This window comes from Artibeus jamaicensis, unplaced genomic scaffold (genome assembly GCF_021234435.1).
Source record: "Artibeus jamaicensis isolate MK-2021 breed Jamaican fruit bat unplaced genomic scaffold, CSHL_Jam_final scaffold_833, whole genome shotgun sequence".
In the NCBI taxonomy this organism is placed as follows: domain Eukaryota; kingdom Metazoa; phylum Chordata; class Mammalia; order Chiroptera; family Phyllostomidae; genus Artibeus; species Artibeus jamaicensis.
Window position 1 is genome coordinate 24,071,717 of NW_026522056.1, and position 16,767 is coordinate 24,088,483.

The following is a 16,767-nucleotide window of genomic DNA, read 5'->3' on the forward strand; positions in this document are numbered from 1 at the left end:
CAGGCGAGTGAAAGCATGGTGCCTCCTTGAAGCCCCCTTAAAGGAAGGTCCTAGAGCCGAATTTGTTCCCTCCATCAACTATAGGCCTGGAAGAGAGATTTGATGACCGGAGCTTCAGCTGCTACTTTGGCCATGATCCAAAACTGCAGTGGTGTCCGGGTGAAGGGCTGGAAAAAGCCCTAATTACATCATGGGGCCACCATAACCTGGGACTTTCTTCAAGTGAGAAATTAAATCCCCTTTTGTTTAAATCACTATTTTTGAAACCTCTTACTTGTGGATGAGCATAAATACTAACTGATAGACTAGGTAAAACTAAAGATGAAAAACTAAATAAAGTCCTAATTAACATAGAGTTCTAGTACTTCTGTTTTTTTTTAAATCAGCATGAAACCAAATATAGCTATAAGACAGAAAATCATCTGTTCTAATTGGTTCATTTCATAGTTTCACCATTTCCGTATCTAATGCAGGTTGCTTGGATGTCATAAAAATATTTTGCATTTGAACTTGTAGTCACAACTTACTATTCAGTAGTATTTTCATCACAAATTCCTATTATGCATTGCTTTCATTCCTTAACTCAAACCTCGCTTCAGCTGTGAAAGCCTAAAGGAAAAAAAATTTGTGCTCGTCTCAATTCCAACAGTTCTTAATTATACCACTCCTTGGTGTGAGCATTTTTATTTGTCCAAACAGAGAACGATCTCGTGAAGACGGGATCTTTGTACTACACACAGATTGCCGGCAGGTGATGCACACACAACGGGACAAATTGGTTTATTGATATTTGTGGTTATTTATATATCCCATGTAAAATACATTTTTTCATTAAATCTTAGAAAGGATAGCATTATTATTGCTACTGTAATTCTTTCTTTTTCTTTTACCAGTTTCCTTGACAACTCCAATTATTTCCAGAAGAAGAACTATAAAGGTCTAAAATATTTGACCTTGTAAATCAAGGAGAGTAAGTTCTATGAATATCTGAAATCCTAAAACTTTGAAATGCTATTAATAAAGATATCAACATTCTGTTTAAGATACTTTGCATATCTAATGTTCTTAAGAAAACATGCATTTCAAGCAGAAGTTTTAAGGGTTTTAAATCACAGATTTTCACAGCATTTCCTTCCGGCAGCTGATGAAAATTGGATAATATACAATCAGAACACTTTTTCTACACATTTTAAATTGATTGAAAAATAGAAACAGATTTAACATTCAAAAAAACCCCTACATTTGCAACTGTCATATAAAAATGGTCTGATCTGATTTAGTAGATTCTAGGTATAGACACTTGGAGCTGACAGTGTTTGGGATGTTTTAAGACAGAAGCAACGTATCACAGCGCCCTGACCACTACTCCTTCAAAGTCTGTATCTCCGACAGTTTGAATCTTCTATGAGGGCCCTCATAAAAGAAAACCTTCCACTCAATGGAAGCTATTCTCCATATTTCATTAAAGGTACAAAACTGACATGAAATATGGATCACTTTCAATATAGAAACATAAAAATAATTATTGAACAGAAGATACATGGAAAGACAACATATTTGCGTAAGATCTAAAAGTGCATCATTTATTACTATCTTCGATGTGATATACAACTTAGAGATGGGAAAACAACTGCATAGCTATTCAGGTGGCCAGTGTGCATTAACGAGACATATATTCAAAGACAACAAACGATGAACAAGAAGAACTACTTTCTACCCTGTTTACTAGGCTCTTAAGGCGTCGGCTGGATGGTCAGAGATGCAGTGCAGAGACCCACACCCTCACAGAGCAGAGGAGCATTTATGGCCAGAGACATCACATTCACCCTCGAATACAGTTTTACTGAAGATTCATTCTGTTTTTAATGTAAGAAAAATAGGCTGTTTTTCTGAATGTATTTAGGCATCTTCGAGTTTGTGTGTGTTTTTTGGAAGGCCGGGTCATGATAACCACAACGTGACTGGTCTGCAGAGGACAGAGACGAGGGACCGGAGAGGTGAGGACAGGTCTTACCTCCTCCATGGGGCCATGACTGCCCGTTGCCATGGCTGCCTCAAGTCAGGGTCCGAGCCACAGCGCCCGTGGAGTTTGTGTGATCAGCCATGGCAAGGGGAGCGATTTGTTGTCTTTTGACCACGAAAACATCTTTCAGCAGGGAGAATTTTGTGAGTAAATAGGATATATATTTTTTCTGTGGAAGGAATAGCCTAATAAAAGTATGGTTTATGTTGTTCTGCTTATTCTCAAAACAAGTTTTTCACCATGTTGAAACTTACCTCAAACCACTAGCAAATGAGGAGGTAGGTTGGATGTTAATTTTCAAATTACCAAAGAAAATATTTCTAAAAAGAAATAGTGATATTAAATCTGGAAAAGGCAAATTGAATGTTAAAAAAGATTTTGTATGGTAAAGATAAAGTGGGCTTATATAAGGCTCTCACACTAAAAATCACTATTATTGATATATATAAATAGAGGATGCAGGACGTTTTTTTTGCGCAAACTAGAGTATTTTTGAGAGTAAATGGGGAGCTATTAATAATAGGCATTAATGGGGGTCATGTTAGAAAACAAGAACATATGTTCATTCTATTTACAAGGTATTTTATTTGGTTTGCTTTGAGGATATTGAGATACCTTCTATTTGGACCAAAATGAAAACATTTATGATTCTCCAGGGGACATGCATTGCAATTATTTTGTCTATCATTAAAAATTATGCTGAGTCAGAGAACTTTCACACATGGCCTTGAAAGGATCACTCCCATTGGATATGGTCTCCCACCCTACAGCACAACAGAGCTGGGCAGAATACATGGGGCAACCGCTCCGAGCCAGTGGACAGCAGACCATAGAAGACCAAGATCTCTGAGAGGAGGGAGGAACCAGAAGGTAAGTCCATATTTATCTTGGCTTCCTGCCCTGCGGCGCTGATGAGAAAGGAAACAGAGAAGTGCGTCCAGAGTAGAGCACGGTGTTCTCCGTAAACACAGAGGGCGGAGATCAGAGACCAGGCCTGTGGATCCATCTGGAATTTGCACGGAATGGTGTCAGGAAGGGGTATGCTCCAGGGTGGGGACAGGAGCAGGGAGGAGCAGAAGTCTTCACGGGGATTTTCTGTGGGTCCTTGGCTAAGTCTTGGAATGCACATGTGGAGGACAAGACTTCCTGTGGTTGAGCAGAGAGTGACTTTTTTTTTGTGCGAGGCTGAGAATTAATGTTTTGTTCTCCTGTTTTACCTACGATCATGCCAGGTAGATGTTAAAGCCGACTGCGTCTGAGTACTAAGACTTTGTTAAAAATCTCAAAGTATTGAGTGGAAATTAAAGACAGGCTACCAGGTGGAAGTAAAGATGAAGTGCAAGGGTAAGATATAGGCCCTACAGCACAGGGTGACATGGAGATACATCTACCATAAAAATATAACATCATTCTGACAGTTTTAAAATGATCTGTATGAATAATACATCTGCCTGCCAGAACAAAACTTAACAGCCTTTAAAGGAAGACCAGATTCCCTACTTTCCTAAAACCAAGTCTCAATAATGCCCTGTGTGCAATTAAAAAAGACTAGAAATGTGAAAAAATATAAAATTGTGTTCTATAATCAAGAAAAAAAACAAGCAATCAAGACAAACCTTACATACTTTAGATGTTGGAATTGACAGGCAGAAATCTTAAAACAACTATTATAAATATACTTACTTAAGAACTTAAAAATAGGAACACCATGACAGAACAGATGGGGGACTATCAGTCATCAATAAACTAAGTGAAAAAGCAAAATACCCAAAGTAAAAATTCACTGGATGAGATTAGCAGAATCTTGGAGAATGAAAAATAAAGGGTCGGTAAACTTGAAAAGACATCAAAGAGTATTACCCAATCTCAATAACAGACAGAAAACTAGATTACAATAAATTAACAGATACTCATATGCAATAAAAAAATCATATAAGCTTTAACCTAAAGCTCACACCTTATGCAAAAATAAACTGGAAATGGATCAAGACTTAAAAGTAAAATGTGAAACTATAACATTTCTAGAAATAACCAATAAGAAATATATTTGGGACATATAACTAGGTAAAAAATGCTCATACTTAAACCTCAAAGCATTATCCATAAAGGGAAAAGTTGTTGAATTTGATGACATAAAAATTAAAAACTTCAGCTCCATGCAAGTGTATTTTAAGAGGATTACAGAAAGTATTTGCAAGTGACAGAATTAACAAAGAGATATGTATCTAGCTTATATTAGGCTCTCTCAAAACGAAGCATTAAAAAACACGATATCATGAAATGGACAAAAAACATGAAGAAACATTTTACCGAAGAAGAAAACGTCTGGAAAATAAGCACATGAAAAAAAAGTTTGGTATTGTTGGCTATTTGGGAGATACAAGTTAAAATCACAATGAGCTCTTGCTACATATCTATCAGAATGACTCCAGTAAAGACTGTTGATAACGCCAAATGCTGAGAAGGATGTAAAAAATGGCTCTTTCATACATTGCTACTGTATGAATGTAAAATACTACAGTTACTCTGGAAGATAGTGACAACCTATTTTAAACTAAACATGCACATATCAGACAACCTATCAATAGCACACTTAGAATTTTATCCCAGAGAAATAGAATGGTATTTTCTAGAGAAATATGTACATACATGCCCACAGCAGTTTTTGGTGATTTCCAAGCTTGAAACTACCCTTCAGCAGGTGAATGGATCCACACAAATTGTGGTCCATTCATAACATGGAATATGGCTCACCAATGAAAGGAATGGACTCTCGATAGATGCAATAACTTGGCCAAACCTCAAAAAATTATGATAAATTGAAAACACACCATCTTAACAGATTGCATACCATTTATATAACATCACATACAGCAAAATTATAGAGATTAAGTACAGAGTGATTGATGCCAAGATTTCAGAATGAGAGAGGGTGGGCGTGGCTCCCAACCAGTAGAATAAGGAGTCCTTATATTGACAACATAATTCTGCATATTGGTGGTACTGGTGGTCACACAAAACTGTACATGTGATAAGGTGGTCCTTAACAGGGGGTGATTTTGTCTCCTGGACAAATCTGGCAGTTTATGGAGATTTATTTGATTTTCACAACTGGGGGTAGGGATTAGGTGCTAATGGCAACTATTTGGTAGAGGACAGAGGTATTGCTAAACATCCTACAGTGCATTGGTAAGCCACCTGCAACAAATAAATTATATGATTTAAAATATAAAAAGTGCTAAGATGAAAACTCTTGATAACAGGAAAAAGCAATGTGAATGACAGCCAACTTCACATCAGAAACAATGGAAGGCAGAAGAAAATTAAGTGACATCTCTAACGTAATGAGAAAAAGCCTATCAATGCAGATTTCTGTGTCTAGTAAAAATATTCTTAGACTAGATTAAAATAATATTTTCTGATAAATTTAACACTGAAAAAAATTTGTGACTACGAAATCCTCAGTGCCAGAAATCCTACAGAAATATCTTCAGGCTGAAGGGAAATAATATCATATGGAAACTTGATCTACAGGAAAAAATGAAGAATGTGGGAGATGGGAAATATACAGGGATATGCACACACATGGACACATCTGCATATGTCTATGTGTCCATATCTACATCAATATCTATAAACTGTGTTTTCTTCTTGTAGTGTCATGGGTTGAATTGTGTCTCCCAAAATTCCTATGTTGAGGTCCTAACCTGTAGGATCTGGGGATGTAACCTTATTTGGAAAGAGGGTCTTTACAGAGAAGGGTGGATCCTTTCCAATGTGCTCGATGTCCTTCTGTGAAGGGGAAGCCTGGACACAGAGATGTGCACAGCTATGCAGGCGGAGCACCATGGGAAAACTAGAGTTACGCTGCCACAAGCTAAGGAGCTGCCCGAGGTTAGGAGACAGAAAGACAGAGGACACAGTGTTCCTTTGCACCTAGGGAGATGGCCTGGCTTGATGGCATCTCAACCTGGAACTTCTTGCCTCCAGACTGTGATACAATATATTTCTGTAGTTTAAACCACTCAGTTAGCATTTTATTACAGTAACACTTGCAAACTAATACATTTAGTTTTTAGATGATAACTGAATGTTTAAAGCAAAACTAATAATCTATTATATATATAGTATCTTAATGTGTGTAAAATTAAGATATATTATAAAAATATCCTAAAATTTAGGTTACCAATATAATTATACTGCTATATATTTATAAATATTATGTGATGCATACTATGCAAACTGATAAATAAATGCTTCATATTATTACCAGTACATTATATATAATTCAAGAGCCCAAATGGGGGAATTAACATGGATAATGAAAAAAATTTTGATGAACCCCAACACAAAACAGGAAAAGAGGAAAGAGAAGAATAAACACAAATACAATAAATGTGAAGATTACAAACTTAAATGGCATCATTGACTATATTAAATGGAATGACCTAAACAGTGCAATTACAAAATGAAACAGATAAAATGCAAGATCTAAGTATACTTTGTATCAAAAAATGTACCTTTATTATGAGACACCGAAAGACTGGCGGCTCAATATAGAAAAAGATTTTCTATGGAAACAACAGGTGGAAGTTCAGAGATTGGCTTTGTCAATAGCAGACCAAGCAGATACAAAGACAAGGATGTTGTTAGGTGAAAAGAGGCACATTTCATAATGATGCAAAAGTTAACTCCTTAGAAACTTGTAACAACCCTAACACACTTCATAACAGAGATTCAAAAAATGCGTAAAGCAAATGTTGATGGAGTAGAAGACAGAAACTGATAAATCCACATTAATAGTTGGGGATTTTTAATACTTCGCTCAGTATTTTTTAAATAAGTAGATTAAAAATTGTTAGGATAAAAATTTCAACCACTTGATCAACTAAATTGAGTAAACTTATATTTATACAGCACTCTGCACAACTGCTTCATAGCATATATTTCATTCAATTGCAGTTGGAGCTTTTACTAAGATAGACCTTAGGTTGATGTTGGGCCACAAAATCAAATGTCTCAATAAATTTTATGAGATAGAACTCTCATAATATGTGTTTCTAATACCAGTGGAATTAGATTAGAAATCCATAGAATAAGAGATCCAGAAAAACATTTGAAGTTCAAACGCTATACCTTTAAATAATGCACGGTGAAAGAATCAATAACAAGAAAAACTAGAACATATTTTCACATAAATGACAATCAACATGCGAATAAAAATGTGCGGGGTGCAGTTAAAACAGTGATTCAAGGGAAATTTGTAGCATTAAAAACACTGATGTTAGAAGAAAGATTTAAAGCTAATAATGTAAGTTACTGCCTTAGGTATCAGTTAGAAGAAAATACTAAAAATAAGAGCAAAATGAATGAAATTAAAAACAGACAATAAATAAATAAATAAGTAAATACAGATAGACAAAAAAAAGAAAATTGAAAAATCCAAAGGTTACTACTCTGACTTCAGAAAAACTGATCAAGAAAAAATATTTAAAATACAAATTGCTAATATCAGGAATGACAGAAGCTTTATGGATATTTAAACTATAAGCAAGTAATATTGTGAACCTTTGTGGAAATATGCTTGAAACTTAGATAAAATAAATACATTGAAAATCACAACTTACCAAAATTAGCAGAAAAAATGAAAAAAAAATATAAATAATTCTAGGTCTTTTAAAGAATTGAATTTGTAATCGAAAACCTCCCCAGCAATTCCACTTCTGGGAATATGTCCAAAGCCATTGAAACACCAAGTGAAAGGAGAGTGTTACCACGTGCACAGGCTGAAGGACTGGAAACTGGTACAATGGTCACCTCTCCTCAAATGGACCACTGACTTGGCACAGTACCAACCAAAATCCCCGGGGGCTTCTTTTTATTTTAAAGACATTGACTACTTGATTCTAATATACATGTATGCGTGTGTGTGTGTGTGTGTGTGTGTATGATCTAAAGTAGCTAAAGCTATTAACAATCATGAAAAAGGAGATCCCGAACAGAGGACTTGCATTAACAATTTTATGACTGCGGTGCGCAGGGTAGAGCGGTATTGGCATAGAGACAGCCAAACAGATCGATGAAATAGGATGAACAGTTCAGAAACTAGTCATAGATGATTCACTGTGTTTTGCTGAAGTACCAAAGCTATTTTGATTTGGAAAGAAATGATTTTTCAATAGATCGTGTTCAAATAACTGCATAAAAGTGCAGAAAATGCATCTTAACCCCACCTCAAACCACCCAGAAAAATTAATTCAAGATCATCATAAAACCAAAGTATACAAACCTTAAAATTTGCTTGCAAATATTTCTTAGAGAGGACACATATGAAAGAACCATGAAAAAAACCCTGACTAATTAAATTTTGTCAAAATAGAAACACCTATTTTGAAAAGCCATAGATACAAGAATAGACAATGTCACAGACTGAGTATACATATTCATAATACATTTGATCTGACAAAGGCCTTATATCCAAAATATATTTTAAAAAATCCCAGAAATCAGGCAAACACATGTGTTGGGTAAAGAACTCGAACAGATACTTGACAAAAATATGATACATAAGCACATGAAAATTAATTAATTATAAGGGCAATGCACATTAAAATCACAGTGAGACCACCAGAAAAACTAAAACCCACAAGACTAATATTATCAAATGTTGGTGAAGATGGGACAGATGGCGTTCTCATGCATTTCTTTCTTTTTTTTTTTGAATAAAATTTAATAAGAATCTATTGGTAGTGTTTTTTCTCATGCATTTCTGGTGGGAGTGTAAAATGGGACACCGTCTCCAGAGCAGTTGGTTTGTTGTCAGGGCAAACACACACTTGTCCTCTGACCCAGCAATTCCATTCCTGGGTAATAGCCCAAGAGAAATGAATATATATATAGGTTACAACACCTTTTGCAAAAAATGTTTGTAAGAGCTTTATTTGTAATATGTAAAACTTGGCAACAACCCAAATAGCCAACAGAAAAATCAAGTATTGTAGTATGTTGATTCAATGGAATAGTACTCACCAGTTAGAAGTGTGTGTGAACTACTATACTAATAACAGAGATGAAACAAAAACACTGATATCTCTTATCAGTGATAAGAGTGACCCCATATTCATTACAAAAAGAACTCACTGTTTTTCACACATACGTTATGTTGATAACTCAATGGATTATATCCCAGGCTGCTATATGTATAACTATCAACATTTTAAAAAGTTGGACACTGTGAAATTATATCTTCTAATACCAATTTTAATCTTCTAGTTTATTAAATGCTTTATAACATATACCTGTCTATTCTTTAAGATACACAGAAATCTCTGAAAGAGTTTGAAATAAAACTTGATTGGGAAACACACTCCAAATGTTTTTGTTATATGCAGAATTCACTGGAAGATGCTTGAATACACGTTCAAGGACAGGTGAGCATGATGCAGGCATACAGAGAGCTATATTGGCAGTGACTCTGAACTGGATTGCACCCTAACACTTACAAGCCAAGTCAAGACTTTCTCTGGGTAACAGATGCATAAGCTATCATAGACAAGATTAGATTAACTATGGTGCTCAGATATCTAAATCATTAATAATATGAAATGTAATGAGATGATTTGGAGGAAGAGAGGCAATGATGATGAGACATCATAACACTTAGTACCAATCAAAAAAGAAATCGAGCAACATTTTAGTTTGGGAGACTCAGGATAAACAGAAACTTAGGTCTTTCTAGGATCTCAATCAGTAAGATACTATCTGCACCATTAAATGGAAGATTGAAGTGTTAGGGTTTAGTTGCTGTATCTGGGGAAGATGTCTAAAAATTAAGGGAGATAGGGAGCTCTAGGGAGGTCTTCTCTAGAACAGATAACTGAAAAGGCTGTTCTCTCCTGAAGTGAATAAATGCTTTGCTGTTCCTCATTTATTATGCTACATAAAACAAAGCCTTTAACAAGGTGTTAGTGAGCCTGCAGCTGAGCTAAGTGTGCCTCCATCTAGTGTCTTGTTACCTTTGAGAAACCGTGCAAAATCTTTCTCCTATGTTAATTACTGATTTAATCAGTCAATGCCTACAGAAATCTTTTGCTCTAATTACAAAAGACAGTTGCTATAAACGTTTGACATGGTGAATACCTGTTCTGATCTTGGGCGGGCTGTAATTTATTAGGCACAAATATGAGGCGGAAACCTGAGCCGAGTGCTCAATCAGCAGTGACCCTCACCTGAAACAGATGATATTTGCGGGGTTCAAGAGTAAAAGGGAGGGGAGTCCAACTAGCTGTCAAATCACCTGGCAAAACAGCTGTTACATAAATGTAAAAAATATTGCTTGGCCTTTATGCACACTTTCTAATTTTTGTCCTTATTTTTCAGTCTTTTAAAAGGATAGCCCCTCCATTCATGAACAATTTAAGAGAGGGGGAACCCACTTTGCAGAGTTAGGAGTCATGACTGTTGTCAGCTGCAGTGGGGCAGCCAGAGGAGGGGGTGAGGATGTGTGTTAGAAGGCCCACGCGGTTGTGGGGACCTACTGAGGGTTGGGGGGACCATTTCTTAACCAGGGCATGTTCACCCAGTAAAAACTCATCCAGCTGTGAGCTCATGTCTTGCACATTTTTTCTGAATGTTATACTGCAACACAATTTACCCACAATGCAAATTCCTTCCAGACGTATACAGAATCGCCTACACATTGTGTCAAAATGCAAAGATCTTGTGCTAACGTCTTTAAGAAATAACAATTTTCTTGTCAACTTTCTTCATCAATCCCCTCTGACCTCCAAGAAAATACACCAGAATGTGTAAAAATTTTACACAACAGGGCTATAAACAAACTGGAGGCATAAGCATTTGCTTTGCTAATTTCAACCCGATTAAAATATTTATATGTTACTTACCAAAAAGGTGCGCTCTTCCTCGATTTTGCGGCAGTTGGTTCAGGAGAATTGCCAGGCAGAGATCTCGGTCGTGGTGCAGGCCTGGAGAAATGGTACAAAGAGTAACATTGCTGTCCTCCAATTTGTTTTACTATAACTGAGTACATTAACTATAGTATACTATATATGTAATTATTAATTCATTCACTTAATCACTCATATAACAAACAATTGCTAAGCATCCTTGCATGTATCAGGTGGTAGGAGAGATATACAGCTACATGATGCTAACTATTTTCTCAAGGAAATTAAGTAAATAAAGACATATAATAAACATACAAAACTGGAGAGTACCATAGAACAGGTAGGGATGGACACTCAACAGGGGCAGCCATGTCCAGCTGGGAGGCTGGGGAGAGCTTTATGGAGGATTTGGGACTTTAAGCTGAGGCTTAACAAGGAGTATGATTTCTTAAACATGGTGGGCAGGGAGAGCTGGAACAGGGAAGAAGCTGGGTCAGAATGACCAAGGCACACAGTTTGAACCTAATGGAAAAAGGAGCGAGGCAGGGCTGAGCACATGTCAATTTCACTTGAGAACATTTTTTGAGGGTTTGGAACGCAGGTGGTACTAGAGGATGGGTCACTGCAGTGTCCCGGGTAGACCCAGGGACTAGGGAAGTAGAGAAAGATAGGAGCTTGGGCCTCTTGGAATTCCCAGTTTATCAGGACCACCAATACCAAGGATTAGAATAACATGTTGGGGGGTGGTGTGGAGGTTTCTTTGGGGACCTGTAGCAGAGAAACCGATCTGCACTCAGCATCAGAGACAAAAAATTGTGAGTCTCAGGGAAGTGATGATTTAAGTAACAAATTCTGGTGAGATTGCCAGGGAAAGAGCCTAGATGGCACAGATACGTGGTGTGGACAGGCTCCTTCACGTTTAGGGGAAAGGGAGAAGCAGGCGAGAGGATAGAGAGGGGTAAGGAAGCTCAGAAGCACCTGGCAAATTCAGATCAAAGCCCCACATCACGGTGATGTTCCAGGGTTGCTGCATTTGTGTGTGGTTTCTAACCTGGTGACCAATTTGGAATTTTTACATTGTGTGGAACGCACAGATCCATGTTATAACTTAGAGAGTACACTGCTGATACATGCTCCTTCCATTCCTGGTTCTCGAGTGCCCCCCGAGGGCCAGGGTGGTTGGAAAGGTGGCACATGGTGCCATGGCCAAGCTGGGGGTGGGGACAAGCCAGTGTCTGAAGTTAGCATCGGGGGCCAGGGTCCATTTGTGGTTCTAGAGACTGTGGCTATCGAAGAACGGTTCTCACGCAAACCAGCAATTAGCTTTCTGAAATCGATTCTTTGGGGCGGGCGAATCTGCCCAAGTAGCTTGGAGCCGAAGAATTCCTGTCCCCTTGCCACCTGACTAGTGGGGACAGTTGTGGGAAAAGCTATTGGTCTCACTTCATGTGGAAGGACCTGTGGGCTCCTCAGCTTCCAGTTCCCAACGGAAACAACTTACACATAGTTTTCCATAAAAACGCGTGGGCCTAGATTTACAGTGGTAGTGACGAAATTTTCTTACTGGCTCTGTAGACTTTTGTAGTTTGGCTCAGGAATTTAGTCATATTACCTAACATTGTTTCTGCGAGAATACATATTCCACATTTTCCCATTTATTTATTCATCAAGAAATAGCCACTGAACATCAGTTGTGTACCTGGCACTCGATTAGACACACACTCTATCCGACAGTCAGCAAACAAAAGCTTTACCTACCCTAATACACTTCTAAATGACCATGTTGCAAAGACACTTTAAAATACAATTAATATTGTAGCTGGAAGTTGCCTATTTTCCCCTAAAACGGACCTTCTGTTACGTGGGCGCAGTCGCAGAGAGAGCACTGAGTGGAAAGAAGGAAACACACTGACGAGAACGTAGCCCGTGACCTGTGCTGGGCGCTGCACTACAAGGTCGTGTGCTTCACCCCACAGTGACCCTGTGAGGCTGGTGAGACTTTACCTGCCTCAAAACCCAGTTTGGTTGACTCTGAGGAACAGGCCTTCTCTGCGAGACCCCCGGCCTCTGCAGAGACAAGAATTCGGTCTGCAGCTCTGTGTGTAACTGGTTTTTCTCCGGGGTAGCACCCGCATCACCCTCCCCCAGTCTCCTTTTCTGCAGAGAGTCCTTTGTTATGTTTAAAGGGAATCACTAGGCAAATAGTTGGAGGGGTTGTCCAGCCAACAAGGTTTGGAAGGGATCTTACTGTTTGTAGTTGCTATAACTTCTGGGAAATACATAAATATACTCGTATATTTAAACTTGTCAACATGTTATTGGCCTTGACTCAAATGCCATAATAAAACATTATCAGCTCAGAGGGCTGCCAATACCAATATAAATATAATTACTTTCCATTGTAATTGTTTAATCTTGATATAGTGATAATCTACCCTTTGCTGCTTCTGGATATACAATTTTACAGCATATCCTAGTTATTTACTTAAATAGTCGTAGCACTTGACATCCCTGGTGAGTTACAGTTTTCTCTCCTGAAAGGGAGATCTCTCAGAGGAACCGTGAACACTACGATTTCAGGACATGGTCTCCTTGGGGTTCGCTGGTTAGAATAAATAATTTAAAAACCATTATTAAAGTTACCAAACAGAAATAGGTAGTTTCAGTGACTTCTTATACTTTGAACATTACAGGGCTTCATTAAGTGTAATTGTATGCCAATAAGACAACCCAAGGCAGCATCTACAAGACAAATAAATCAATAGGGGAAAAGTTGGGTTGATTGTTCAGTCTGTCCTAATTATGAATTAGACACACACACACAGCTGATCACCTTACAATTAATTAGGATGGTGTAAAAACTTCTGGAATGACTTTGACGTGGGTGATGTAGCCATAGTTTATAGTTAACAGCTTCTGTTTCTTGAAACTCACAGAAGATAGAAATAGCATGTTAATTTATGGAGAGTAATTACTTTAGGGTGGCATTGAGTTTAGCCAGGCAATCAAGATTATGGCTCCCAAATATCAAGTGAATTAAAATAATCATTTACTATTAGCTCTACTCCTGCAAAAACCATTTTCAGCTTTCAGTAATTTGACACCCTTCACAAATATTTAGAAAAGAACTGAGAACTAGGGATTTAAAGAAAATGAATATAGTATATAACAGAGCAATACATTCTCTACAGGTTTATAAACAGTGGTACCCAAACTTATTATTTAAAATAGCCTTAAACTAACAAGTTTCTGTGCTTATAGATATGTTTTTCTATATTCTGAATTTTCCCCCATTCAAGTCTCCTTCAATATTTACTTGGGAGGTCTCTGGTAAGAATCACACTACAAACAGAAGAGTAAAGGGGCCACATTTTTAAAGTTCTACAAACTGGGGGCATGTATAATATCTGAAGATTGGGGGGAAGGGTCTATGGTGAAAATTGAGTAGAGAAAAATGGTTACTTCTGTCGGTTGGTGCTTGAAACCTGAGCCAGCCACTGCCCCCAGAGCGGGAGGTGTGCGAGCCAGGCTTCCGCCCCTCATCGTTACCCTCCTCTGAGTAGCACGTGGAGGACATTATGTCCACTGTCCAACACAAAGGGCGTTCAGGGTCTGCGGGACTAGACATGTTTACCAGAAAACCAGAGTGTCTAAAACCCAAATAATGCAGCTTATGTTTTCCCATCCCCTTGTCTCTTTCAGGGTCATCTTCGTCAACAGCAGCCACAAAAGAGAAGAAGGAAAAAGGAAAGGAAAAAATAACCAGTACTCATGTTAACATTTGTCCTTGACTTCTCTGGAAATAGAATCTAAAAGGTAAAAATTTATTAATAGCATCACAAGAATGACCAGGAACAACGACCAGCTCCAATTCTTGTGCCGTGCTCCAAGCTGAGGTCCCAATGATGTATTTGCAGTTAGCATCCAGGACGGCCCACCTCACAGGTCAGGTGAAATTTGTGACATCGTTTTCCCATCTGTGAGTACCATGCAGGGGTAAAAGATGTATATAAATTGACTATGGTAGTAGTTGAATAACGTAGTAATTGGTAGTTATAATAGGACAAAAAATAGTGATTTCACATTCAAACACTCTTTAAATTACTTTGTACAGGTGGCTTGACATGTTCAGACAAATTCTCAGAGCCCTAATTGAGTCGTAGAACTGACTCACTGTAGAGCAAATGGAGACAATAAATGGTAGATGCAGCCGACGGACTTGGCATTGATAATTCAAAGTCTTGGCAAAAAGAGGCTGCCTCTGGCCAACACTGACTTGAATGGATGCAGGCAGTTTAACTGTGGAGAGCTCCATTTGCGGCATCTTTGAACATCGAGATCCCTCATCTGGAGTATTAGAACTCCAGCACCTCAGCCTGCAAACCTAGGGGGCAGGTTCCCCACCACCTTGAATCATCCTGGACATAATCCTCAGGCTACCAGGTCTCCCCTAATTTTATTTGGCTCTGATTTCTTTGTATCTTGGCTGCTCTGACCACTGACTACATTGCTGCTGTCATTGCTTCTTGCACTAATTCTCCAGTTTGTGGCCCAATAACAGTCTGATGGGTTTTTTTGTTGTTGTTGTTTTATTTTAATTTTAATTTTTTTGGCAGGGTCAGGCAGATATCTGTGGCTGCGATACAATTTTCCCTCTGTTGTTCTTCCTCTGTCTGTCTGTCTGTCAGTCTCTCTCTTAGTAGCCTGGTGTTTTCAGCTTACGGTCATTAGCACGCAAGAGAAGAAGGCTGAAATGTAACCTCCTTCTGGGGACAGCCTCAGACCCTATCTGCCCATTGTCACTCAGCTGATGCTGGGACCCTAAAGCTCAAAGCACACCTTATGGATTTCTGGGGAACTTCAAAGTTCAGCCTTATGGACAGAGAACTCACCTTTGATTTTAGAGTTGAGTAACATGCAATTTCATAGAAGTTAATGGATGCTCACTAGTATCTGCTGCCTTGCTAGAAGGTTTTCTATTTAAACCAATGTTTTCATGTTGCCAGAATTAACTGAGAACTCTGTATCGGTGTCCCACAAAGACCCCTGAGTGCAACTCGATGCTTGGGAGCCTTGCTACTGCCACTGATGTTCATATGGAAATGTAGAATTCCTGAAATCCAGGGAGGGGCTCTTTTGAACTGGTGTTGGTTAAAGACAACTATGTATGAATTAATATAGTTGTCACATTTTCAGATTTGATATATGTTCATTGTTTGGTTTTGTTGTGTGATTGCTATGTTGGTATTATGTTGCTTTTTATTTTGTTCCTTCACAAGTGCTTTTTTTTAAATTATGGGGTTTGTTTTTTTCTATGGAAAGCAGAACTAGATTAGGATATATAAATCCCTATGTTATCTACAATCAAAAGTTTGGGAAACACTACCATAAAATGATGGAAGGAAGTCAGGACAGAAAAAGTTTTATGAGCAGGTACTGAAAAAAAAAACAAGTCTTGTCTGTGGCCAGGTACTCCTAGGGTCCAGGGTCCAGGAGAACAGCTGAGTGGGGCTGGGAATCTGAGGGCCAATGTCAAGGGTAAGCGCTCACTTCATAGCCTTGCTCAGGGTCTGCCTTGTTTGTACATACAGAGAACCTGAATTTGTTTCAATTTTGCCTTCTTATCCGGGTATCATGAGAATCATTAGGGTTTTTTTGCCCATAATTCCTTTTTGCCGAACATTACTAGAAATTCATTTTCTACTTAGAATGTAAATTACATTTCCTATTTGTCCTCAAACCAATGTAGCATTTCTTTATGCCTCCGATGCATGATATTTACTGTGTCTTTGACATTTTTATTTAGCAGTCACTATTAATAAATCTTCATGAAAGCAA

The 16,767-nt window shown here is 38.1% G+C and overlaps 1 long non-coding RNA gene across 1 annotated transcript; it reads left to right on the forward strand.

Moving 5' to 3' along the window:
- The first annotated feature begins 1,735 nt into the window (after window positions 1-1,735).
- LOC128626627 (uncharacterized) lies at window positions 1,736-14,738 on the forward strand. Its single transcript, XR_008390614.1, has 3 exons — window positions 1,736-1,867; window positions 2,794-2,893; window positions 14,632-14,738. It is a non-coding gene; the product is annotated as an uncharacterized LOC128626627 (long non-coding RNA).
- The last annotated feature ends 2,029 nt before the right edge of the window (window positions 14,739-16,767 follow it).